Source organism: Halichoerus grypus, chromosome 1 (assembly GCF_964656455.1).
Source record: "Halichoerus grypus chromosome 1, mHalGry1.hap1.1, whole genome shotgun sequence".
In the NCBI taxonomy this organism is placed as follows: Eukaryota; Metazoa; Chordata; class Mammalia; order Carnivora; family Phocidae; genus Halichoerus; species Halichoerus grypus.
This window is the reverse complement of record NC_135712.1, coordinates 37,013,189-37,040,538: the sequence shown is the minus strand read 5'-3', so window position 1 is coordinate 37,040,538 and position 27,350 is coordinate 37,013,189. Positions and strand designations below refer to the sequence as shown.

At 37.0% G+C, this 27,350-nt stretch overlaps 1 long non-coding RNA gene and 1 pseudogene across 1 annotated transcript in view; one reads left to right on the top strand and one right to left on the bottom strand.

The window, feature by feature from the left end:
* The window catches only part of LOC144379732 (uncharacterized), a 393,863-nt gene that overhangs the window by 113,722 nt on the left and 252,791 nt on the right, over positions 1–27,350 (top strand). The window lies entirely within an intron of this gene.
* Positions 21,883–22,935, bottom strand: LOC118544699 (heterogeneous nuclear ribonucleoprotein A1-like; annotated as a pseudogene).

The window sequence follows — 27,350 nt, the reverse complement described above, 5'->3', positions numbered from 1 at the left end:
TAGCTGAAAAAGAAAAAAATTAAATTGAAAGACTAAAGAATCCTGAGGAAAAAACACAAATTTTATATACTATTTTCCCCTAGTGCTGGAGTTTTACAGTTCTGTGTGATCAGTAAACTTGGTCTTAGCTGGATATTCTTGCTGATCTTCTGGGGGAGGGGTCTGTTGCACTGATTCTTAGGTGTCTTTGCGTGGTCAGAATTGCACTGCCCTTGCCAAGGGGATAGGCTCAATGTAAGCAGCTCAGGATTGTTCTATGTAGCTTTTGTTCCCTGAAGTCTTTCCACCCTGCTTTAGAGGATGAAAATAAAAATGTCAGCAATGTCAGCAATAAAAATGTCCAGCCTCAGAGCTGAAAGATCCCAACCTCCACTCTTCATTGCACCCTCAGGGAAAAGCAGTTAATTGCTTTTGTCTTCCTGGTTTCCATCCACATTCTGTGTTCACCCAGCCTGTGACCAAGCATTTTGATATCAGGCACGTGACCCCATTTCTAGTCTCCAAACTCTGCAGACTCCTGTGATACACACCTGTACTTCCCCTCCTTGGGGAGGGAGGGGGTCTCACTGCAGTTCTGCTGCTTGCTTGGCCCCTGCGTGGAGAGCAGTAGGATTGTGTTGTGGTTCCCTGTTTATGGCAACCCTGAGCTGATAGCCCACTCCCGGGCTTGCTGTTTGCAGCCAACTCCCCACTCTGTTGCCTGGGAACTCTGCCGGCACCCTTGATCTATGGAGGCTCCCTCCCCTGCAGTTTATCTTCTGATATGTCACCTCAGATTCACTTCTCTGCACCTCCACCTTGCAAAAAGTGATCACTTTTCTATTTGTAGAATTGCAGCAGTTTTTTCTTAGATCTCTGGTTGAGTTCACAGGCGTTCTAAATGATTTGATAGCTATCTAGCTGAATTCAGGGACCAGAGGAAAATAGGGTCTCCTATTCCTCTGCCATCTTCCCTCTCTCTGCATTTATTTCATTCTTTATAAGGAAGAAACTTTTAATGGCCATCCTCTGACCAAAACTGACCAACTTCTTAACTCTTATTGTCCAGAGTTGATGCACTTGCCCATTTCTAAACAGTCATAGGACCACTCCTGTACCACACACTGGTAAAATAATGGAACTACCATAACTAATTTAGATAAACCAGTTGAGGTGAAATAGAAACAAAATCATGCCTGCGTACTTTAAATTGATTTCTTTTAAAACACAAGTAAGCTATTTGAATATTTATGCTATAATACCAAACTTTGCAAATTCTCATTAGATTTGATAATTTGTTATTAGATTCAGTATTGTTTATTGTCCAGTTTTAGGTTATAATTGATATATAACATTGCATTAGTTTAAGGTATACCACATGATGATTTGATATATGTATATATTGCGAAATGATACAATCAAGTTTTGTAGGTCAAGAGTTATGTAATGTTAACATATAAATTGTCTTCCAAAATTTATACTGTTTTTTCTTATTGCATTAAGAAAAAAATTCAACAAAATATTAAAAAATAAGGATGGTAAGCACTATGTAGTACTTTATTTGCAACTAAAGTAAATCCAATTCAAATTAACTTACATCTAAAAGAAAACAGGTAAATAAAATGAACCAGTTCTTGACTAAAATTCCAGAGGAAAGACTGACTTTAGGCATGACTAAAACTATAATCTGTTTATAATGTGTTTCAGGCATCACTAAAACTATAACCTCAAAATGTGTTTCAGGCATAACAAACTATAACCTCAAAATGTGTTCTAGGGGATATTTCCTTTTTTTTTTTTTTTTTCTTTCTTTCCACATTTCTCAACTTTGCTTTTGTTTGCATGCTGCTCCTCATTCTTTCGTGTAACAAACAAATTGTTTCATTAGGCCCAGAAGGATAGATTTAAGCCAGTTCAATTTATAACATCCATTCAACTTCTATCCCAATGCTGGAGAAAAGTCTGTTCTGATAACTCTGGCATACATGCCCCAGAGAATGTGGTGATTGACCCCACTTGGGTTCAGTGTCATTCTGGAATCATTAAATGTGTCTGGGATACTGATGGACTTCTACTGATCAAATCTGGGTCATGTATTCATTGCAGAAGACAAGGAAAATAGCCCCACATAAACCACATGAAATATGAGAGAGCTAGTTCACAAATAGGAATGTATTAGGTAGGCTGTGCAATATGTCAGTAAAAAAGAAACCATATATTTCAGTTGGTTAACAAAATAACAAGTCATTGCTTCTGTACATTATTACCCAATATGATTAGTGTTGGGGTGGTAGTAATGGGGACTCTTCTTCCAGCAGTGACTCAGAGACCCAGGATTGCTCCAGATTTTGAATATAGCATCTTCCATACATGGTTAACATCTCCAGATTTCCCAACTGGAAGCTAGGTGGGAAAGAGAGAAAGTGAAGAAAAGAAACTTGCCTTGGCATAGAAGTAACATATCATTTATGCTTATATTTCACTTGTTAATTATGATTTGATTTGTCACAACTGCCATGATATGAATTGTTACTTGGAAACACAGCTTAGCTGTACACTCAGGAAGAGAAATTGTTTGTTGATGACATAACCACTCTTTCTTAACAGTTGGCCATCAGACTTTGTCTCTTCAATATATTGCCATCTCATTTGTTCTTCACCTTACTGGAAAATTTGCTAATACTTTACTATTAAGTACGACATTATATGGTGATTTGAAACAATTATAACTATGGAAACGAAGTAACCTTTTGCATCAGTAATTTATTATCATGTACAAACTTCAATACTTTGTGGCTTAAACGTTGTGTTTTATTTTTTCTCGTAATTCTGTGGATTGGCAATCTGGGTGGCTCTTCTGCTGGTCTCCACTGGGATTACATGTAGATTCAGTTATCTGACAACTTTTATTTGTTTGTTTGTTTGTTTTTAAAGATTTTATTTATTTGAGAGAGAGAGCAAGAGAGAGCACAAACAGTGGGGAGGGGCAGAAGGAGAGTGAGAAGCAGACTCCCTGCTGAACAGGGAGCCCAACATGGGGCTCAATCCCAGAACCCTGAGATTATGACCTGAGCTGAAGGCAGACGCTTAACCAATTGAGCTACCCAGGCATCCCTCAGTCATCTGACAGCTTAACTGAAACTGGAAGTTCCAAGATGGCTTCACTCATGTCAGGCAGGTAGTACAGGGTGCCCTCAGTTTCTTTCCATGGATCTCTTATTCTCTACTAAACAAAATGATCTTCACAGATTAGTGATCTCAGGAATCACAAAACTCCTACTCTATGCAAGACAATGTCAACTATCCTTCTTAGATCATACCTTTAGTATTGTATTTAAAAAGTTATCACTATACCCAAGATCATCTAGGTTTTTCCTATGTTATCTTCAAGGAGTTTTATTGTTTTGTATTTGCATTTAAATATGTATCCATTTTGAATTAGTTTTTGTGAAGGGTGTAAGGTTTGTGTAAGAGTCACTTTTTTGTGTGTGTAGATGTTTGGTATTTTCATACCATTTGTTGGAAAGACTGTCTTTGGGCCATTGTATTATTTTTGCTTCTTTCTCAAAGATCACTTAAATATATTAATGTGGGTATATTTCTGGCATATCTGTTGCTCTTCATTGGTCTGTCTCTTCTTTCACCAATACCACACCATCTTGATTACTATAACTTTATAGTAAGTCTTGCAGTTAAATAATATCAATCTTTTCCTCACCTGTGTCCATCAAAGGCATTCTTTATTTCTATTACAGTGATTTTTATCTCTATCATTTTGTTGTTCTTTCTTAGGGTTTCTGTCTCTCTGCTTACATAGTCCATCTGTTTTTGAATCCTGCTGATTATCCATTAGAGCCATTAGCATATTAATCATAATTGTTTTAAAGCCCTAGTCCAATAATTCCAATATCCCAGTCATGTCTGGGAAAAGGAATTGCTGTAAACAGGTCTTTACTAATATAAAGTTGTATAATCCTGTGATTAGGTCTCAGTCTTTTAGGGGTCCTATGTAACTGGACTATAAACTTCACAAGTATTTCTGCTTTTTGCTTCCCCCCTTCGGTGGGAAAGGATGGTGAAAGTGGGTTGCAGTTGAGGATTTCCCTTCTAAGTTAGTTAGGCTCTGAAAATACCCGGGAGATGAGTCTCTGGTTAACTACTTTCACTTGAGGGCAGGCTTTGTTAAGAACAGAGTGTTCTAGGGGTGCCTGGGTGGCTCAGTTGGTTAGGTGACTGTCTTTGGCTCAGGTCATGGTTCCAGGGTCCTGGGATCAAGCCCCATATCGGGCTCCCTGCTTGACGGGAACCTGCTTCTCTCTCCCCCACTCCCCCTTTTTGTGTTCCCTCTCTCGCTGTCTCTCTCTCTCTGTCAATTAAATAAATAAATAAATAAAATCTTAAAAAATTTTTTCAAAATGGTTCCTTTTCCATTCTTTCTGCCAGAAGCATGATTTTTCTTTTCTTTTTTAAAGATTTACTTATTTATTTTAATTTTTAAAAAAATATTTTATTTATTTATTTGACAGAGAGCAAGTGAGAGAGAGAGCACAAGCAGAGGGAAGGGCAGAGGCAGAGGGAGAAGCAGGCTCAGCACTGAGCAGTTGGGGGTGGGCTGGACCTGGGGCTGGATGCAGGGGTGGACACGTGGCTCCATGGGGGTCTAAATCCCAGGACTCTGGGATCATGACCTGAACCAAAGGCAGATGCTTAAGTGATTGAGCCAACCAGGCACCCCAAGATTTACATATTTATTTTAGAGAGATAGAGAATGAGAGAGAAAGCAGGAGCATAGAGTGGAGGGGCAGAGGCAGAGAGAAAGGGAGAGAGAAGCCCAAGCAGATTCCATGCTGAGCAGGGTGCCAACTCAGGACTCAATCTCATGACGCTGAGATCACAACCTGAGCAGAAACCAAGAGTTGGATGCTTAACCAACTGTGCCACCCAAGTGCCCCAGAGGCATGATTTTTCTGATACTTACATTTGAACCAAGTTGAACTCCTGTAGGTAAATCTCACAAAATTGTAGGGGCCTCCCTATGACTGCATATTCCTGGAGTTTAGCTCTAAGAGTTGTCCATACTCAGCCTCCAGATATTCATTAATTATTATTCATGTTTACCTACTTGGTGCTGGTTCCTGCTGTAGTTTCTGTTCATGGGTCTCTGTTCAGGTAAATTGTTATTCTTTGTATCTGTCTGTTTGTTTCTCCAGTGATGTGGACATCATTTTGCCTGGTGTTCTTACCTTTCTTACCGGTCCTAGAAGAGTTTAGTGTTTCTTAGTGTTTTCTGCTTTTTACTTGTTGGTATGATGCAGTGGCAACTTCCAAGCTCTTTACATGTGGAATTGGAAACAGCTGAGGAAGTTTCCTCATATCTCTAAATCTCATCTTAATCTTATGTAAACTAGGGATTGTAACATCACCAACCTCATAAATTTCGTAAAAACAAATGAGGAAAAAATATATAGTGCTTAATATAAAGTAGATAATATATTATATCCTAAATAAATGTTTAAATTTATTATTATAATTATTATATCCTGCTCGTTTTATTGGAAATAAAATGTTTGTACTTAGTAGTGACAATATGAGATGACAATACCATTAGTGTTAAGTGTTTAGGTGTAGTAATAGGGTTCTATTAGTGTGATAAAATACCATTCAATGATCTTTTCTTTTTTCTGTGATCCTAAATAATTTATATCACTTAAAATGTATTTTATTTATATGCTTCTTAGGTGTTAAAATAGCACTTGATTCCAGATTTTTTCATCATGCCACTTAATTACTCTTCTGTTCAGTTTTCTTTTTTCTGTTGTGTTTTTTTTTAATTACATCTGGTATTTTATTTTACTAAGAAATATTTTTCATTATGATTGTAAATATACTTTCATAGACTTATAGTTTGTATTCCCCTAAAAAGTTAAACATTCCTTAATGTCTATTTTAAACATATTCTTTAGTCTTAACTTCTCATATTATTTTTTAAACCTTTGGATCAAATTTACACTAACACAATAGTTTGATCTCTTTTAAGCACCCTCAATTGCATTTATTTATAATTCTCTTCATTTGAATCTTTCTGTTTCTTTCAAATTTAGCTTTTAAAATTATTTGTTAATTTTCAAAATTAAAGACATCATCACATTTTTATGCCAAGTTCTTTGTCCATTTCTTTTTTGTTGTTTATTAAGAAATAGTAATATCTTATACCAAGCAATAATTTTCTAGGTTTTGACCAAAAAGTTAAGAAAAAAAATTTTGTCACTAAAAAGAATATATATGTCCTAATCTTTATACTTGCATTCTTTATATTTATATATACACACATAAAAGATATAAATAAATAAAGGATATATATGTATACAAATTATATATATATATAAAACATATATATAAATCATATATATTACTGTCTTATATAATATATATCGTGTATGTATGTATATACATACATACATATATATATTTCTTTGTTATACTGTGTAGTGGCACAATATAGAAAGTGTAAATCAAATCACTACAAAGGGTAAGAATTTATGAGAGAAAAGCTATTCTATAATAGTTTTTAAAAAGAGAAACATGAGTTAAAAATATGAAGATAGTGGCAAACTTTATAAATAGATCCAAGCTTCCCAAATCAATTTCCACTTATTGTAATAAGTTAAGCAGGATAAACACTATTGTTAGAAAAAAAAAAAACTATCATATAATAAAGTTTGAAATGGGAGGGATTTTAATATAGTAAACTGTATATCCTGACTGAATTTATTTATTGAATTTCTATGCATCCCTTTTTTCTTAGTTCAATTTGGGTGTAACTATTGAGGGTCTATTTTCTGTTGCCCATCTGCATCTGCTGGTTTTAAGAAATAATAAAAAAAAAGGATGAATGGCATTTATTGTTTAACACAAATTCTTTGGCTCATGTATTTCAATCCATTTCTTATTTCTACATACTACAAGTGTTTAGTGTATTCTTTTATCCTAATCAATATAAACTTTATAAAGTCTGAACTTTAATTCAAATTTTCCTCTACATTTTACATATTTTTTGGTAGATTTCACTTCAGCAGTTGTGATCATTAGTCTATCATATTTGACAGTGGGTTATATGTTCTCTGTAATTTAATATGATTTGCATATGTGTCCTAGGAGCAATAAAACCATTAAGTATTCAATGGGAAAAGATGTGCCTCTTGGGGGTGGAGAAAGATGGCGGAGGAGTAGGAGACCTGGATTTCGTCTGGTCTCATGAATTCAGCTGGATAGGGATCAAACCATTCTGAACACCTACAAACTCAACAGAAGATCGAAGAAAAGAATAGCAACAACTCTCTGAACAGAAAGGCGACCACTTTCTGGAAGGTAGGACATGCGGAGAAGTGAATCCGAGGAGATATTCAGGAGGATAGACGGCGGGGGAGGGGGCCTCCGTCGGCTGCTTCTGGCAAGTGATAGAGTAGCGGAAACCAAAATCAGAACTTTTAGAAGTCTGCTCTGCTGAGGGACGTCACTCCAGTGGCTAAGTGGGGGGTGGAACCATCGCTACGACAGTGTGGTCTCGGGACCTTCGGGGTCACAGAAAGACCAGGGGTGCCTGAGTGCAGCAGAGCTCCCAGGTATCGGAGCGGGGTAGCCGGCTGCAGAGATGGAGCTGAGGTGTGGGCTATCAATGAAACTAGGAGCTGGTTCTTTGAAAGAATTGACAAGATTGATAAACCCCTGGCCAGACTTATCAAAAAGAAAAGAGAAATGACCCAAATCAACAAAATCATGAATGAAAGAGGAGAGATCACAACCAACACCAAAGAAATTCAAACAATTATAACAACATATTATGAGCAACTATATGCCAGCAAATTAGATAACCTGGAAGAAATGGATGTATTCCTAGAGATGTATCAACTACCAAAACTGAACCAGGAAGAAATAGAAAACCTGAACAGACCTATAACCACTAAGGAAATTGAAGCAGTCATCAAAAATCTACCAAAAAACAAAAGGCCCAGGGCCAGATGGCTTCCCCGGGGAATTCTACCAAACATTTAAGAAGAATTAATACCTATTCTTCTGAAACTGTTCCAAAAAGTAGAAATGGAAGAAAAACTTCCAAACTCATTTTATGAGGCCACCATTACCTTTATCCCAAAACCAGACAAAGACCCTATCAAAAAGGAGAATTCCAGACCAATATCCTTGATGAACATGGATGCAAAAATTCTCACCAAAATACTAGGCAATAGGATCCAACAGTACATTAAAAGGATTATTCACCACGACCAAGTCGGATTTATCCCTGGGCTGCAAGGTTGGTTCAACATCCACAAATCAATCAACGTGATACAATACATTAATAAAAGAAAGAACAAGAATCATATGATCCTCTCAATAGATGCAGAAAAAGCATTTGACAAAGTACAGCATCCTTTCTTGGTCAAAACTCTTCAGAGTATAGGGATAGAGAGTACATACCTCAATATCATAAAAACCATCTATGAAAAACCCACAGTGAATATCATTCTCAATGGGGAAAAACTGAGAGCTTTCCCCCTAAGGTCAGGAACACGGCAGGGATGTCCACTATCACCACTGCTATTCAACATAGTATTAGAAGTCCTAGCCACAGCAATCAGACAACAAAAAGAAATCAAATGCATCCAAATCGGCAAAGAAGAAGTCAAACTCTCACTCTTTGCAGATGATATGATACTTTATGTGGAAAACCGAAAAGACTCCACCCCAAAACTGCTAGAACTCATACAGGAATTCAGTAAAGTGGCAGGATATAAAATCAATGCATAAAAATCAGTGGCATTCCTATACACCAACAACAAGACAGAAGAAAGACAAATTAAGGAGTCAATCCCATTTACAATTGCACCCAAAACCATAAGATACCTAGGAATAAATCTAACCAAAGAGGCAAAGGATCTGTACTCAGAAAACTATAAAATACTCATGAAAGAAATTGAGGAAGACACAAAGAAATGGAAAAACGTTCCATGCTCATGGATCGGAAGAACAAATATTGTGAAGATGTCAATGCTACCTAGAGCAATCTACACATTCAAAGCAATCCCCATCAAAATACCATCCACTTTTTTCAAAGAAATGGAACAAATAACCCTAAAATTTGTATGGAACCAGAAAAGACCCTGAATAGCCAGAGGAATGTTGAAAAAGAAGAGCAAAGCTGGCGGCATCACAATTCCAGACTTCCAGCTCTATTACAAAGCTGTCATCATCAAGACAGTATGGTACTGGCACAAAAACAGACACATAGATCAATGGAACAGAATAGAGAGCCCAGAAATGGACCCTCAACTCTATGGTCAACTAATCTTCGACAAAGCAGGAAAGAATGTCCAATGGCAAAAAGACAGTCTCTTCAACAAATGGTGTTGGGAAAATTGGACAGCCAGATGCAGAAGAATGAAACTGAACCCTTTCCTTATACCACACAAAAATAGACTCAAAATGGTTGAAAGACCTAAATGTGAGACAGGAGTCCATCAAAATCTTAAAGGAGAACACGGGCAGCAACCTGTTCGCCCTCGGTTGCAGCAACTTCTTCCTAGATACATTGCCAAGGGCAAGGGAAGCAAGGGCAAAAATGAACTATTGGGACTTCATCAAGTTAAAAAGCTTTTGCACAGCAAAGGAAACAGTCAACAAAACTGAAAGACAACAGACAGAATGGGAGAAGATATTTGCAAAAGACATATTAAATAAAGGGCTAGTATCCAAAATCTATAAAGAACTTATCAAACTCAACACCCAAAGAACATATAATCCAATCAAGAAATGGGCAGAAGACATGAACAGACATTTTTCCAAAGAAGACATCCAAATGGCCAACAGACACATGAAAAAGTGCTCAACATTGCTCGGCATTAGGGAAATCCAAATCAAAACGTCAATGAGATACCACCTCACACCAGTCAGAATGGCTAAAATTAATTCAGGAAATGACAGATGTTGGCGAGGATGCGGAGAAAGGGGAATCCTCCTACACTGTTGGTGCGAGCGCAAGCTGGTGCAACCACTCTGGAAAACAGTATGGAGGTTCCTCAAAAAGTTGAAAATAGAGCTACCATACAATCCAGGAATTGCACTACTGGGTATTTACCCCAAATATACAAATGTAGGGATCCGAAGTGGTACATGCACCCCAATGTTTATAGCAGCAATGTCCACAATAGCCAAACTATGGAAAGAGCCAAGATGTCCATCGACAGATGAATGGATAAAGAAGATGTGGTGTATATATACAATGGATATCATGCAGCCATCAAAAGGAATGAGATCTTGCCATTTACAATGACATGGATGGAACTGGAGGGTGTTATGCTGAGCGAAATAAGTCAATCAGAGAAAGATATGTATCATATGACCTCACTGATATGAGGAATTCTTAATCTCAGGAACAAACTGAGGGTTGCTGGAGTGGGGGGTGGGTTGGGAGGGATGGGGTGACTGGGTGATAGACATTGGGGAGGGTATGTGCTATGTTGAGTGCTGTGAATTGTGCAAGACTGTTGAATCACAGATCTGTACCTCTGAAACAAATAATGCAATATATGTTAAGAAAATAAAAAAGAAGAAGAAGATAGTAGGAGGGGAAGAATGAAGGGGGGGAATTCGGAGGGGGAGATGACCCATGAGAGATGATGGACTCAGAAAAACAAACTGAGAGTTCTAGATGGGAGGGGGGTGGGAGGATGGGTTAGCCTGGTGATGGGTATTAAAGAGGGCACCCTGTGCATGGAGCACTGGTTGTTATGCACAACAGTGAATCATGGAACACTACATTAAAAACTAATGATGTAATGTATGGTGATTAACATAACAATAAAAAAGTAAAAAAAAAAGATGTGGCTCTTGGAAGTCATCTTATTAGCATGCAAGAACAACGCATCTAACAAAAGTATGTAGTAAAAAGAATAGTGTTCTCAGCAATGCATTGGAAATTTTTTCATTAATCTATATGCATTTTTTGAAAAAAAATCAGCGGTCTGAAAAGCTGTCACCTCAAGAATTTAAAGAATGACATTCAAGGAGTAGATTAATACTAACATAATCATAACTCAGAGTACTTGTCCTATTTTAGAATCTCCTCAGAAAAATATACTAGGTTGTATAAATAGCCAATAAAAAAAGTATTATTAGCATATTTTGAACTCTAACATACTTAAGAAAAATCTAAAAAAACTATGCTTTCAATTACTTTTATTTTTTTATTTAATTAATTATGGAATATCAAAATTCATGTGGAAAAATTCCACAGAAAAATTTGCCACTTAATAATTACATAGTTGTAGATGTCATTAATACGGAAGGATAGGAAACAATTAACTTCCCTTTCTCTCCACAGACACACTGATTCAATAGCAGTATGTGAAGACATGAAGTGAGTTCCTTTGTGAGAAATCCAGAAACTACCTAAGAGGTTTTTGCACCCCTAGTGAGTGTAAAACCCACAACAGCAAAACTCATCGGAAAGAGAAAACATAAGCTCATCAAAATCCCCACCCATAGTACATAACCAGGGATAGAACCCCAGTTGCCAGCTTCTCTCTGAAGAAGTTGAAATCAATATCTAGCATTCTATCTTCTTGGGTACTACCCAAAGGACGACTTACTGTCCTATCTATCCCAGAGAGATTATAACTCTAAGTATATCCTAGTCCCTTTGAAACTACAGACCTCCAGGGGTGTTAGAACTAACTTGTGGGCAATTATCCTATAACGTCTCTCCCTGGCTTAGTGTAAAGAAAGTGAGCAAAAAATCCCAACTTCTAGCTTCCCACTGAGGAGGAAAGAAGTTGGACTGCACATCAAGCATCTCAACTTCTGGAGATGCTACCTAAATAACTGGCTTCTGTCTCACCTGCCTTAGAGAGTTGATGAAACTTGGCATATGCTAGACTTCAGAGCCTACAGAGATAAAAGTGGCAGTTTGAACTAGTGGGGGAACATTTATCATAGGAACCTCAGGCTCATTGAAGAGTAAGGAGGTAATAAGTCACAGTGCCCAGCTTCTCTCTGAGGAGGAAAAGAGTTGGACCATGCATTTGGTGTTCTAACTTCTCTGGGAGCTACCCAAGGGATTGGCCCTGCCCTGCCTATCTCAGAGTGCCAATGGAACTTGGCATACTCTAGATCCCTGGGGCCCACTAAAAACAAAGACAGAAGTTTGGACTGGCATGAAGGTATGAGAGGCCTACAGATGCTCAGATGAGATTGATTGGTGAAGATCTTCTCCTGTACAAGTCCAGTCCAGGAAGATGGAGATGTGGTTGTTTTTCCTAATGTGTAGGTACCAACACAGAGTCAAAGAAAATGAAGAAACAGGGAAACATTGAACAAATAAAGAAACAAACAAACAAACAAAAACTCCAGAAATCATCCCTAATGAAATGGAGATTTATGAATTACCTGGCAGAGAATTCAAAATAACTCATAAAGATATAAAGATGCTTGGTGAGCTCATAAGAATAATAAATAAATAAATAAATAAATAAATAAATAAACAAAGGGAGAATTTCAACAGGCAGAAAATCTGAAATAGAACCAAATAAATTTTGAGCTGAACAATATGATAGCTAAATTAAAAAAAATTTAATAGAAGGGTTCAACATTAGCCTAGAGCAAGCAGAAGAGAGAGTCAATAAACTTGAAGACAAGTCATTTGAAATTAGTCAGAGGAGGAAAAAGTAAAAGAATTTAAAGGAGTGAAAGGAGCTTAAGAGAATTATTGAACACCATTAAAAAGATCAATATATGCATTAGGAAAGTTCCAGAAGGAGCAGAGTCCTAGAAAGGACCAGAAAGTTTATCAAGAAATAGTAAGTTGAAAATGTCCCAAATCTAACAAAGGAAATGGAAAACCAGATCCAGGAAGTTCAGAGGGCCCCAAGTAAGATGAAATCAAATAAATTCATTCTGAGACACATTATAATCAAATTGTAAAAAGTCAAAGATAGGGAATTTTGAAAACAAGATAAAAGTGAATTGTCACATATAAGGAAACTCCTAAAAAGTATTATCAAATTTTCCAGCAGAAACCTTGCAGAACAGGAAGGAGTAGGGTGATATATTGAAATTGCTGGGGGGCAGAGAGGATGGGGAGGTAGGGGAAAAAAAAGAAAACAAGAAAGAAAAAACACCTGCCAACCAAGAATACTATAGCCAGCAAAAGTTTGCTTAAAAAATGAAAGAGATGTTCATAAATATATATATATATATATATGTAATTTCCAAGATAAACAAGAACTGAGAAAATTCATCACCATTACCAACATTACAAGAAATGCTAAAAGTGGGGTGCCTGGGTAGCTCAATCAGTTAAGCTTCTGACTCTTGATTTCAGCTCAGATCATAATCTAAGCCCCATGTCAGGTTCTGTTCAACAGAGTCTGCTTGAGATTCTCTCTCTCCGCCTCTCCCACTGCTCCTCTCCCTACTTGCACTTTCTCTCTCTAAAATAAATAAATAAATAAATAAATAAATAAATAAATAAATAAATAAATAAAATCTTAAAAAAGAAACTTCAAATACATTTTTCTTTAAAGGGAATTTTTCATTCTAAAATGAGGAAATTTAAACAGCAAGATAGCACACAATGTAAGATACACAATATAAATAGGTGTGTCTTGATGCATCAATAACATAAAGAGGGTGAGTAAAAGTGTAGTTTGTATGTGACTAAAGTTGTCACCAGTTTAAAATAGACTGTTTTAACTATATTTTATGTAAAACATGAAAACCACAAAGAAAATACCCATAAAAGTTATATAAAATAAAAAGAGGGAGGAGGGTACATGGGTGGCTCAGTTGGTGAAGCATGTGCCTTAGGTTCAGGTCATGATCCCAGAATCCTGGAATGAAGCCCTGCATCAGACTCCCTGCTCAGTGGGGAGACTACTTCTCCCTCTTCCTCTGCCCTTCCCCCCTGCCCCTATGCTCTCTCTCTCTCTCTCTCAAATAAATAAAATTTTTTTTTTTAAAAAGAGGGAGGAATCAAAGCAATTTAATACAGAGAGAGAGAGAAACACAAAAGAAAAAACAATAGAGGAAAAGAGGGACAAAAGAACTACAAACAGAAAATAATGAGCAAAAAGCAATAATAAATTTTGTTTCTATCAGTAACTACTTTAAGTATAAATGGATGTAACTCACCAATCAAAAGACATAGAGTGGTTGAATGGATTAAAGTAAAACAAAACAAGATCTATCCACATGCTATATATAAGAGACCCCTCTTAGTTTTAAAGGCATACTTAGGCTAGAAGTAAAGGGACATAAAAAGATATTCCATGAAAATGCTACCCAAAATAGAGCAGAAGTAGCTAAACAAATTAAACCAAATAGATTATAAGTCACAAGAGACAATTAAGGATATTGTATAATGATGAAAATTGACCAGGAAGACATAACAATTATATATGCAAACAATAGCAGAGAACCTAAATATATAAGGCAAACATTGACAAATCTGAAGGGAGAAATAGCAGTGCATAAAAGTAGAAAACTTCAATATCCCATTTGCAACAATGAATAGAACAACCATACAGAATATCAAAAAAGAAACAGCAGACTTAACATTATGGACCAAATATATAACAGATCAAGAACATTCAATCCAGCAGCAGCAGAATATACATATTCTCAAGTCCACATGGAATATTCTCTAGTAAGAGTCATGTTATATCACAAAAATGAAACAAAAGTCTTAACCAATTTAAGAAGATTGAAATTCTACTTAGTATCTTCTCCAAACACAATAGAATAAAGCTAGAAATTAATAGCAGAAAGAAGACTTTAACATTTACAAATATGTAGATATTAAACAACACATTTATAAACAACCAACACATCAAAGAAGAAATCAAAGTGGAATTAGAAAATAACTTGAGCCAAATGAAAATAAAAACACAGCATACCAAAACTTATGGAATACACCAAAAGCAGTACTAGAAGGGTAATTTATAGTAATAAATGCCTGCAATAAAAAAGAGGAAGGATCTTAAATAAGTAACTATATACCTCAAAGAACTAGAAAAAAAAAAATACTCATCAGGAGGAGGGAAATAATAAAGATTAAGCCAAAAATAAATGAAATAAATAATAGAAAATTTGACAAAACTGAAAGTTGATTTTTTGAAAAGATAAAATTAACAAACCTTTAGCTAGACTAAAAGAAAAGTATACATAAAAGAGGAGACATTACAACATCACAATTTTTATTTTATAGAAATAAAAAGGATCAAAAGAAAGTATATGAATAATTATATACAAGGTATCTGGATATCCTAAAATAGATAAGTTCCTAGAAACATAAAACTATCAACACTGACTAACGAAGAAAAAGAAATTAAAAATCTGAATAGACCAATAACCAATATGAAGGTTGAATCAGTAATCAAAAACCCCCATTGAAGAAAATCCCAGGATTTGAAGGTTTCACTGGGGAATTCTACCAAAAAGTTAAAGAACAAATGCCAATCCTCAAAATCTCTAAAAAAAAAATGAAACGAGGAGACTACTACTAAACTCATTTTATAAGGCCAACATTACTTGGATACCAAAGACAGATAAAGACACCACAAGAAAAGAAAACTACAGGACAATATCTCTGGTGAACAGAGATGTAAAAATCCTCAACAAAATGCTAGTAAAATGAATCCAACATATTAAAAAGATCAGGTACCTATGATGGGTTTTTATTTTTATTTATTTATTTATTTATTTTTTAAAGATTTTATTTATTTATTTGACAGACAGAGACCCACAGCGAGAGAGGGAACACAAGCAGGGGGAGTGGGAGAGGGAGAAGCAGGCTTCCCGCGGAGCAGAGAGCCCGGTGTGGGGCTCGATCCCAGGACCCTGGGATCATGACCTGAGCCAAAGGCAGTCGCTTAACGACTGAGCCACCCAGGTGCCCCTATGATGGGTTTTTAGAATATAGGTGAGGTTTGTTGGGGTGAGGTCCAGAGCTTACAACCAAAAGAATTCTTGAGACATCTTTGGCACAAAAAGGTGGTTTTATTGAAGCATGGAGACAGGACCTGTGGGCAGAAGGAGCTGCTGCACTGGGGTTGTGAGGGGTGACTGATTATATACTTCGGAGTTGGGGGAGGTGAGGAAAAGGGAGGTTTCAAAAGGATTTTCATATGTTAAAGAAGACTCACAAGATACTGGAGGCCTTGCCATTTTCAAGTTAAGGTTGTTTTTCCCTCTAGGAAGACATTAACATTAAGACAGTTGGGAGCTTCCTGGAGGAATATCACATATATGCCACCCAGGATTGGTGGGGGTGGAGTTGCAGGGTGTCAGCTTATGCTTTGTCCTTAGTCTTCTACTCCCTCATCACCATGGCCAAATGGCTTTTATTTCTAGGATACAATGATAGTTCAACATTTGAAAAATCAATATGGTACACCACAGATAGGGAAGATAGTGACTGGGTAGGAAGACCCTAGGCTTGTCTTGTCCCATGAACACAACTGGAGAACTATCAGATCATCCTAAATACCCAGAAATTGACCTGAAGACTGAAAGAACAAACTCCACATCAAAGAAGGTAGGAAGTATGGAGATGTGGTTTAGGGAAGAAGCAGATCACAGGTGTTGTGGAGGGAGGGAGCCATGGTCATGGAGAAGGGTGAGAGAGAGGAGCACACAGGGGAATGCACAAAAAGATCATTTCCTGGAAGTAGTTTGGAAAACTAGAGCAGCTAAATTTTGTGAATTCTTGAAACCAGCAGGGCCTAAAGCCTGTAGTTTTAAAGGTCAATGGGCTTGGCTGGGATAGAGCCCTGAGGGCACTGCCCTACTCCTGGAGAGAAGGCAGGCAAACAACCCAACAACAGAAAGCATAGAAGCAAAGATCTCAAAAACACCTGAGGCACACAGCAGGGAGATTATTCAATCTTCTTGGAGTGCTTCCCTAAGAGGCAAAGTTCAAGCAGACACCTCTCTGGGAACTAAGGAGCTAGACTGTGCCATTTCCCACCCCTTCCCTCAACATAAACATAGAACCACCTGCAGGAAGAGGCACAGCATCTACACTAACTGCCTAACTTGCTTACACCAAACCTCATGCCCCTATGCTGTGGCAGGACTGGCCCTCTTAGTCAATATTCCTTCAGTCCCAATGCAGCACACCCCTCTCCCAGACAGTCCTGCCCACACCATATCTCCTGACCAGATTTCTGTAGGGCTTCAGTCTCCTGGAAATGGTATCGGTCTCATTTCACAGTTAGACCAGAGCACACCCAGTTAAGACTCACCATATTCAGGCCAAGGACCAACCACAGCAGGCAAGGAGAGCCTCTGCAGATGACTGACCTGCTCTCCAGAACAGAGCAGCCAAAACACAACAACAGAGACAATGCATCACAACCAGAGACACTCCCTGAAGTGCCAGCCTCTGGGCACTACATGACCTAATATATAAACCCATTACTTTCAGCAGCAGGAGACATAACTGGCTTTTCTAATACACAGAAGAAGGTAGACTTAGACAAAATGCCAAGATAGAGGAATATACCACAAATAAGGAACAAGATAAGGCCACAGCCAAGATCTAAGCAAAACAGAACAATCATAAGGATATTCACCAGGCTTGAGAAAGAGTAGAAGACATCAGGGGGACCCCTACCACAGAGATACAAGTGTTAAAAAAGAATCATTCAGAGATGAAGAATGTGATAAATGAGATAGTAACAGGCTTGATGCAAGAACAGCAAGCTGAAAAAAGCAGAGGAATAAATTAGTGATCTAGAAGACGAAATAATGGAAAATAATGAAGCTGAACAAAAGAGAGAAAGAAGAATTATGGAACTTGAGAAGAGACTTAGGGAACTCAGTGACTCCATCAAATGTAATTAACACTTGTATTATAGGAGTCCCAGAAGAAGAGAGATAAAAGAGGCAGAAAATTTATTTGAGGAAATGATAGCTAAAAACTTCCCTAATCTGAGGAAGGAGACATCCAGATCCAGGAGGCACAGAGAACTCCTGTCAAAATCAACAAAGCATGCCAACACGAGACATACTGTAATTAAATTTAAAAAGTTTATGGATAAAAAATCTTAAAAGCATTAAGACAAAAGAAGTCCCTAACTTACAAGTAAAGACCCATAAGCCTAGCTTCAGATTTCTCCACAGAAACTTGGCAAGTCAAAAGAGACTAGCACAATGTAGTCAAAGTGCTGAATGGGAAAAATCTGTAGCCAAGAATACTCTATCCAGCAAGGCTATCATTCATAACAGAAGGAGAGATAAAGAGTTTCCCAGACAAACAAAAACTAAAGGAATTTGTGACCACTAAACCAACCCTGCAAGAAACATTAAAGAGAATTCTTAGTGCAAAGGAAACACCAAAAATGACAAAGACTGGAAAGGATCAGAGAAAATCTCCAGAAACAATGGAAAAAAAATAATAAAATCACACTAACTACATTTCTATCAATAATTACTTTGAATGTAAATGGACTAAATGCTCCAATCAAAAGACAGGGTTTCAGAATGGATAAAAAAAAAAAAAATAAGACCCATCAATATCCTGCCTACAAGAGACTCACTTTAGACCTAAAGACACCTGCAGATTGAAAATGAGGCGATGGAGAAACACTTGTCATGCAAATAGATGTCAAAAGAAAGCTAGAGTAGTAATACATATATTGGACAAACGACTTTAAAGCAAAGACTGTAACAAGAGATGAAGAGGGCACTATATCATAATAAAGGGGACAATCCAACAAGATCTAACAATTGAAAATATGCACCCAACATAGGAGCACCCAAATATATAAAGCAATTAATAACAAACATAAAGGAACTAATTGATAATAATACAATAATAGTAGGAGAATTTAACACCTCCCTTACATCAAAGGACAGATCATCTAAACAGAAAATCAGTAAGGAAACAATGGCTTTGAATGACACACTGGACCAGATGTACTTAACAGATATATTCAGAACATTTCATCCTAAAACAGCAGAATACACATTCTTTTTAAGTGCACATGGGACATTCTCCAGAACAGATCACATACTGGGTCACAAATCAGGCTTCACCAAATACAAAAAGACTGAGATCATACCATGCATGCTTTCTGACAATAACACTATGAAACTTGAAGTCAACCACAAGAAAAAAATTTGGAATGACCACGAATACATTGAGGTTAAACAACATGCTACTAAACAATGAATGGTTCAACCAGGAAATCAAAGAAGAAATAAAAAAATACATGGAAACAAATGAAAATGAAAACACAACAGTATGAATCCTTTGGATGCTGCAAAGGCAGCAAAAGCTCCCTTCCTAAGAGTGAAGTATATGGCATTACAGGCCTACCTCAAGAAGCAAGAAAAATATCAAACAACCTAACCTTATACCTAAAGAAGCTAGAAAAACAAAACAAACAAACAAACAAACAAAAAACAACAGATGAAGCCTAAAGCCAACACAAGGAAGGCAATAATAAAGATTAGAGCAGAAATAAATGATAAAGAACCTAAAAAACAATAGAACGGATCTATGAAACCAGGAGACGGTTCTTTGGAAAAATTAATAAAATTGATAAACCTCCAGCCAGACTTATCAAAAAGAAAAGATAAAGGAGCAAATAAATAAAATCACAAATGAGAAAGGAGAAATAACAACCAACAATCACAGAAACACAAGCAATCACATATGAAGAAAAACTATATGCCAACAAATTGGACAACCTGGAAGAAGTGGATAAATTCCTAGAAATATATAAACTACAGAAACTAAAACAGGAAGAAATAGAAAACCTGAACAGATTGATAACCAACAAGGAAATTGAATTAGTAGTAAAAAAACTTCCAACAAACAGAAGTCCATGGTCAGATGGCATCACAGGTGAATTCTACCAACCACTTATAGAAGAGTTAATACTTATTCTTCTCAAACTGTTCCAAAAAAAAGAAAAGGAAGGAAAACTTTCAGATTCATTCTATGAGGCCAGAATTAACCTTATTTGAAAACCAGATAAAGATACCACTAAAAAAGAGAACTATAGGCCAATATCCCTCATGAACAGGGATGCAAAAATTTTCAACAAAATACTAGCAAATGAAATCCAAAGATACATGAAAAAAATCATTTGCCACAATCAAGTGGGGTTTATTCCTGGGTTGCAAGAGTGGTTCAATATTTGCAAATCAATCAATATATACACCATATTAATAAAAGAAAGTGTAAGAACAACTGATGCAGAAAAGTCATTTCACAAAGTATAACATCCCTTCATGATAAAAACTCTCAACAAAGTAGGTTTAGAGAGAATATACCTTATATAATAAAGGTTATATATGAAAAACCCACAGCTAATATCATCCTCAATGGGGAAAAACTGAGAGCTTTTCCTCTAGAGTCATGAACAAAACAGTGCTGTCCACTCTCACCACTGTTATTTTTTATTTATTTATTTAAATTCAATTAGCCAACCTATAGTACATCATTAGTCCCAGATGCAGTGTTTAACAATTTATCAGTTGCGTGTAACAACCAGTGCTCACCACATCATGAGCCCTCCTTAATGCCCATCACCCAGTTACCCCATCTCCCACCCATCTCCCTTCCGGCAATCCTCAGTTTGTTTCCTATAGTTAAGAGTCTCTCATGATTTTTCTCCTTCTTTGATGACTTCCCATTCAGTTTTTCTTCCCTTCCCCTATGATCTTCTGTGCTGTTTCCTATATTCCACATATGAGTGAAATCATATGATAATTGTCTTTAACTGAATGATTTATATCACTCAGCATGATACCCTACTGTTCCATCCATGTCAATGCAAATGGTAAATATTCATCCTTTCTGAAGGCTGAGTAAATTTCCATTGTATATATATACCACATCTTTATCCATTCGTCTGTTGATGGACATCTTGGCTCTTTCCACAGTTTGGCTATTGTGGACATTGCTACCATGATCATTGGGGTGCAGGTACCCCTTTGGATCACTGCATTTGTATCTTTGGGGTAAATATGCAGTAGTGCAATTGCTGCATCATAGGGTAGCTCTATTTTCAACATCCTGAGGAACCTCCATAGTGTTTCCCAGAGTGGCTGCACCAGCTTGCATTCCCACCAACAGTGTAAGAGGGTTCTCCTTTCTCCGCATCCTTGCCAACATTTGTTGTTTCCTGTCTTGTTAATTATTGCCATTCTGATTGGTATGAGGTGGTATCTCATTGTGGTTTTGATTTGTATTTACCTGATGCCAAGTGATGTTGAGCATTTTTTCATGTGTCTGTGGGCCATTTGTATGTCTTCTTTGGAGAAATGTCTGTTCATGTTTTCTGCCCATTACTTGACTGGGTTATTTGTTTTTTGGGTGTTGAGTTTGAGACGTTCTTTACAGATCTTGGATACTAGCCATTTATCTGATATGTCATTTGCAAATATCTTCTCCATGCTGTTGGTTGTCTTTTGGTTTTGTTGACTGCTTCCTTTGCTGTGCAAAAGCTTTTTATCTTGATGAAGTCCCAATAGTTCATTTTTGCTTTTGTTTCCCTTGCCTTTAGAGGTGTATCTAGCAAGAAGTTGCTGTGGCCAAGGTCAAAGAGGTTGTTGCCTGTGTTCTTCTCTAAGATTTTTTTTTTTTTTTTAAGACACATTTATTCAGCATCATGATCAGACTATTACATTTAGCAATCAACAGCATGGGTGCAAAAAAAAAAAAAAAATACATTAAAACCCTTTGTTGGAATGCTTTACAGTTTCCACAGAACAGAAACTAAAATAACCTGTTATACAATTAGTCACAAATACAGTCCTTGAGGTTTTGCCCATACACATGAATATTGTCTAAAACATGTCTTCTTTGTAGCACCTAGGCCCTGCCACCACTGTGCTTGGCTGAGTTCACAAATCTGCTGTAACCTGTAGCTTCCCTGTCACTTCTCTGGCTCTCCTCTCCCGCTCAGGTTTGTTTCCTGGCAGTAATTAAAACCTTCTGCCACTGCCATAGCTACTGCTGCTGCTGGAACCACCACAGCCACCTTGGTTTCGTGGTTTGGCAAAGTATTGGCCTCCACCACCATAGGGGCCAGAGCTTCTGCCTCCAAAATTTCCTCCTTTCATGGGTCCAAAATTTGAGGATTGGTTGTTGTAATTGCCAAAATCATTATAGCTTCTGCCACCTCCAAAGTTGCTTCCATCATTACCAAATCCATTATAGCCATCCCCACTGCCACCATATCCACCACCACCTCGACTGCCACCAAAGCCACCTCGACCACTGAAGTTCCGTCCACGACCAAAGTTGTCATTCCCACCAAAACCACCTCCACGACCACCACCAAAGATTCCAGAACCACTTCGACCTCTTTGGCTGGATGAAGTGCTAGCCATCTCTTGCTTAGATAGGGCTTTCCTTACTTCACAGTTGTGGCCATTCACAGTACGGTATTTTTGAATGACAATCTTGTCTACAGAGTCATGGTCATCAAATGTTACAAAAGCAAAACCTCTCTTTTTGCCACTGCCTCAGTCAGTCATGATCTCTATCACTTCAATTTTCCCATACTGTTCAAAATAATCTCTTAGATGATGTTCTTCAGTGTCTTCTTTAATGCCACCAACAAAAATCTTTTTCACAGTTAAGTGGGCACCAGGTCTTTGAGAATCTTCTCTTGAGACAGCCCTCTTTGGTTCCACAACTCTTCCAGCCACCTTGTGTGACCTTGCATTCATGGTTGCATCCACCTCCTCCACAGTGGCATATGTGACAAACTCAAAGCCTCTGGAGCACTTGGTGTTTGGATCTCTCATTACCACACAGTCTGTAAGCATTCTGCATTGTTCAAAATGGCTCCCCAGACTCTCATTGCTTGTTTCAAAGCTCAAACCTCCGATGAAGAGCTTCTGCAGCTGTTCAGGCTCTTTGGGAGACTCTGACTTAGACATGATGGCGGTGGGAGGGGAGACTTTAACGATGCTTACTCTGTGGCATCTATGGGCAGAAAGCTCTTCTCTAAGATTTTGAGAATTTCTGTCTCACATTTAGGTTTTTCATCCATTTTGAGTTTATCTTTGTGTATGGTATAAGAAAAAGGCCCCGTTTCATACTCCTGCATGTGGCTGTCCAATTTTCCCAGCACCATTTATTAAAGAGACTGTGCTTTTTCCATTGGCTATTCTTTCCTGCTTTGTCGAAGATTAGTTGATAATAGAGTTGAGGGTCCATTTCTGGGTTCTCTATTCTGTTCCATTGATCTATGCATCTGTGTTTGTGCCAGTACCATACTGTCTTGATGATTACAGCTTTGTAATATAGCTTGAAGTCTGGAATTGTGATGCCACCAGCTTTGGTTTTCTTTTTCAATATTCCTCTTGCTATTTGGGGTTTTTTTCTGATCCCATGAAAATTTTAGGATTATTTATTCCAGCTCTGTGAAAAATGTCAATGGTATTTTGGTAGGGATTGGATTGAATGTATAGATTGCTCTGGGTAGCATGGGCATTTTAACAATATTTATTCTTCTAATCCATGATCATGGAATGTCATTCCATTTGTTTGTGTCTTCCTCAATTTCTTTCATAAGTGTTCTGTAGTTTTTAGAGTACAGATCTTTTACCTCTTTGGTCAGGTTTATTCCTAGGTTTTTTATGGCTTTTGGTACAATTATAAATGGGATGAACTTCTTAATTTCTCTTTCTTCTGGCTCATTGTTGGTGTATAGAAATGCAACTGATTTCTGTGCATTGTTTTTATATCCTGCCACATTGCTGAATTCCTGTATGAATTCTAGCAATTTTGGGGTGGAGTCTTTTGGGTTTTCTGCATAAAGTATCATATCATCTGCGAAGAATGAGAGTTTGACTTTTTCTTTGCTAATTTGAATGCCTTTTATTTCTTTTTGTTGTCTGATTGCTGAGGCTAAGACTTCTAGTAGTACCATGTTGAACAACAGTGGTGGGAGTGGGTATCCCTGTCCCCTTTGATGAAGGATTAGTATCCAAAATGACCTTAGAAGAAAAGTTCTCAGTTTTTCCCCATTGAGAATGATATTCGCTGTGGGTTTTTCATAGATGGCTTTTATGATATGAGGTATGTCCCCTCTATCCCTACACTGTGGAGAGTTTTAATCAAGAAAGGATGCTGTACTTTGTCAAATGCTTTTTCTGCATCAATTGAGATGATCATATGGTTCTTGTCTTTTCTTTTATTAATGTGATGTATCACACTGATGGATTTGTGAATGTTGAACCACCCTTGCAGCCCAGGATTAAATCCCACTTGGTAATGGTGAATAATCCATTTTATGTACTGTTGGATCCTATTGGCTAGTGTCTTGGTGAGAATTTTTTCATCAATGTTCATGAGGGATAATGGTCTGTAATTCTCATTTTTGATGGGGTCTTTGTGTGGTTTTGGGATCAAGGCAATGCTGGCCTCATAGAATGAGTTTGGAAGTTTTCCTTCCATTTCTATTTTTTGAAACAGCTTCAGAAGAATAGGTATTAATTCTTCTTTAAATGTTTGGTAGAATACCTTGGGAAGCCATTGGGCCCTTGACTTGTTTGTCAGGAGATTTTTGATTACTGCTTCAATTTCCTTGCTGTTATGGGTCTGTTCACGTTTTCTATTTCTTCCTGTTTCAGTTTTGGTGGTTTATACATCTCAGGGAATGCACCCATTTCTTCCAGATTGCCTAATTTGTTGACATATAGGTGCTCATAATATGTTCTTAAAATTGTTTGTATTTCCTTGATGTTGGTCATGATCTCTCCTCTTTCATTCATGATTTTATTAATTTAGGTCCTTTGTCTTTTCTTTTGATAAGTCTGCCTCCTGATTTATTAATATTATTAATTCTTTCAAAGACCCAGCTTCTAGTTTCATTGATCTGTTCTACTGTTCTTCTGGTTTCAATTTCATTGATTTCTGCTCTAATCTTTATTATTTCTCTTCTCCTGCTGGGTTTAGTCTTTATTTGCTGTTCTTTCTTCAGCTCCTTAGGTGTAAGGTTATTTAGTGTATTTGAGACTTTTCTAATTTTTTGAGAGAGACTTTTATTGCTATGTAATTCCCTCTTAGGACCACCTTTGCTGTATCCCAAAGGTTCTGAACAGCTGGATTTTCATTTTTATTAGTTTCCATGAATTTTTTAAGTTCTTTAATTTCCTAGTTGACCCATTCATTCTTTAGCAGGATGCTCTTTAGCCTTCAAGTGTTTGAGTTATTTCCAAATTTCCTCATGTGATTGAGTTCAAATTCCAAAGCACTGTGGTCTGAAAATATGCAGGGAATAATCCCAATCTTTTGGCATTGGTTGAGACCTGATTTGTGACCCAGTGTGTGATCAATTCAAAACAGGGTGGTACTGGCACAAAAATAAACACATAGATCAATAGATCAGAATAGAAAACCCAGAAATGAACCAAAAACTAGATGTCCAATTAATCTTTGACAAAGCAGGAAAGACTATCCAATGGGAAAAAGACAGTCTCTTCAACAAATGGTGTTGGGAAAACTGAACAGCAATATGCAAATGAATGAAACTGGACCACTTTCTTATACCAAACACAAAAATAAATTCAAAGTGGATTAAAGACCTAAATGTGAGACCTGAAACCATAAAAACTCTAGAGGAGAACAAAGGCAATAACCTCTTGACATGGGCCACAGCAACTTCTTTCTAGCTATGTGTCCTGAGACAAAGGGAGCAACAGTAAAAATGAACTAGTGGGACTTCATAATAAAGAAGATAAAAAGCTTCTGCACAGTGAAGGAAACAATCAACATAACTAAAAGGCAGTCTATGGAATGGAGAAGATATTTGCAAATCACATAGTTGGTGAAAGGTTAGTATAAAAAATTCATAAAGAAGTTATAAAACTCAACACCTAAAAAACAAATAGTCCCATTAACAAAAAGGCAGAAGACTTGAATACACATTTTTCTGAAGAAAACATACAGATGGCCAATAGACAAATGAAAAGATGTTCAACATCACTCATCATCAGGAAATACAAATCAAAACTACAATGAGATATCACTTCACACCTGTCAGAATGGCTAAAATCAACAACAGAAGAAATGACAGGTGTTGGTGAGGATGTGGAGAATGGAAACCCTCTTGCACTGCTGGTGGGATTGCAAACTGGTGCAGCCACTCAGGAAAACAGTATGGAGGTTCCTCAGAAAATTAAAAATAGGACCACTGTGTGATCCAGCAATTGCACGACTAGGTATTTACCCAAAGATTATAAAAATAATAATTCAAATAACTATTAAATGCAATCTATAGATTCAATGCAACTTCTATAAAATCCCAACGGCATTTTTTTACAGTACTAGAAAAAAGTCCTAAAATTCATATGGAACCACAGGAGACCCCAAAAAGCCAAAATAGTCTTGAAAAAGAACAAAACTAAAGGCATTGCACTTCCTGATTTCAAACTATATTACAAAGCTACAGTATATGAAATGGTGTGATACTGGCATAAAAATAGACATAATATCAATACAACAGAATAAGGAAGTCCAGGAATCAACCCATTCATATATAGTCAAGAGATCTACAATAGGATGCTAAAAGCACACAATGGGGAAAGATAGTATTTTCCACAAATATTAATAAAATGTTTATCCACATGCAAAAGAATGATATTTGACCCTTATTTTACACCATACAAACAATATCAACTCAAAATGTATTAAAGATTTAAACATTTCAGGTAAGACCTGAAACTAAATCTCCTAGAAGAAAAATAGGGGAAAAGATTCATGACATTGGTCTTGGTAATGTTATCTTTACTATGACACCAAAAGCACAGGCAAGAAAAACAAAAATAGATAAGTGTGACATCAAACTAAAAAGTTCTTGCACAATAAAGCAACAAATCAATAGAGTGAAACAGCAACCTACAAAATGGGAAAAAATATTTGTAAGCCATATATCTAATAGGGATGAATCCCCAAAATATATAAGGATCTACTACAACTCAGTGGCAAAATAACTCAAATAACCTGACTACAAAATGGGCTAAGAACTTTAATAGATATTTCTGCAGGGACATATAAATGGCCAATAGATATATGAAAAGATACTCAGTGTCTCTATTCATCAGGGAAATGAAGTCATAACCATAATGAGATATAACCTCACACTGGTGAGGTTGGCAACTATAAAAAAGAAAGAAGAAAGAAAGAAAGAAAGAAAAAGGAAGGAAGGAAGGAAGGAAGGAAGGAAGGAAGGAAGGAAGGAAGGAAGGAAGGAAGGAAGGAAGGAAGGAAGGGAAAAAAGAAAGAAAAGAAAAAACCCAAAACCAAAACCAAAACCAAAAACTACATGTATAGGCCAAATTGTGAAGAA